The sequence below is a fragment of the Ceratosolen solmsi genome, unplaced genomic scaffold (genome assembly GCF_000503995.2).
Source record: "Ceratosolen solmsi marchali unplaced genomic scaffold, CerSol_1.0 scaffold6, whole genome shotgun sequence".
In the NCBI taxonomy this organism is placed as follows: Eukaryota; Metazoa; Arthropoda; class Insecta; order Hymenoptera; family Agaonidae; genus Ceratosolen; species Ceratosolen solmsi.
In genome coordinates this window covers 7,626,004-7,627,141 of record NW_011948414.1, presented here as the reverse complement: position 1 = coordinate 7,627,141, position 1,138 = coordinate 7,626,004, and the positions used below count along the sequence as shown (strand labels likewise).

At 52.1% G+C, this 1,138-nt stretch overlaps 1 protein-coding gene across 1 annotated transcript in view; it reads right to left on the bottom strand.

Annotated features, from left to right (window-relative positions):
* The window catches only part of Ras85D (ras-like protein 1), a 5,542-nt gene extending 5,053 nt beyond the window's left edge, over positions 1-489 (bottom strand). The window contains exon 1 of the mRNA XM_011506789.1: positions 193-489. The gene's annotated coding sequence lies outside the window, so the exon portion shown is untranslated. The remainder of the gene's footprint in view (positions 1-192) is intronic.
* Between the last annotated feature and the right edge of the window lie 649 nt (positions 490-1,138).

Genomic DNA, 1,138 nt, shown 5'->3' with positions numbered 1-1,138 from the left:
CCCCCCCCCCCCCCCGCCCCGCCACCTCGCCCCCCTCGGCCCCCTCGCCCGACAACGACAAGCCACTCGGTCAAGCGGTCTTCTTCGGTGGAGTACGAGGAAGAAAAAAACGAAAGAGGTAGTGGAGAAAGGAGGTGGACACGGGCGCGTGCAACAAAGGGAGACCCACTGGTACGCACGTAGAGAACTCACATGCATCGGCGTGTTCCCCGATCCTCTTCTTTCTCAATGTCTTGCAACGTCCTCTCAGATGCATGGGAGGTGCGAGACGGGCGACGACGATACTCGAATATCCGTGTGGAAAAATGCGACCCTTCAGGCTTCCTCGCTCCTCGGGCGAAAAACTCTCGTCTGTATACGTGAGCGCGTATACACAGCCTCGTACGCATACACGCAGCACACGCGCGCAAAGACGAAAATCCAGAGACAGCAATGAACTGTCGAGGAAAAATTGTACAGAAAGCGCCACACTCCACCCCTCTCTCGAAGACCGCTTCTTACTCTACCTCTCCCTCACTTTCTCGCTCTCTCTCGCTCTCTCTCTCCCCCTCTCTCGCTCACTCGCTCACTTTATCTCTATCTCTATCTCTATCTCTCTTTCGTTCGGTGGCTCGTGTAGCGGCGGCTAACCGTACGTACGTTCGTATGTACGTATGCTTCTACTAATGCTGTATATTCTCACTAAACAGTTGTAGCTAGAGGACGCTGAGGGGAAGCGCGGGAAGGATCGAGAGAGTGAGAGAGTGAGAGAGTGAGAGAGTGAGAGAGTGAGAGAGAGAGAGAGAGAGTGAGTGAGTGAGAGAACCTGGCTGCGACTAAGCGGCTTGCAAGTTGCCGTTGCGCGGCTGATAGGTTAAAATGACGTTTCCATTTTTCCAATAAACGACCGATGAGTCATGTACGTGTGATACATGCGTGCACGCTTCTATGCATGTGAAATTGAAAGAGTAAGAGGAAGCGAGACGAAGAGTAAATTAAGGAGAAATAAGTTATAGATGCAGAATGTGATGATACGGGAAGAAAGAAGTAGTGGCAGTTTTTTTATTTGTAGCGGTAATGCGTGCGTATGACTACGACTACGAGACTACGACTACGAGACTACGACTACGAGACTCGACGACGACGACGACGACGACGA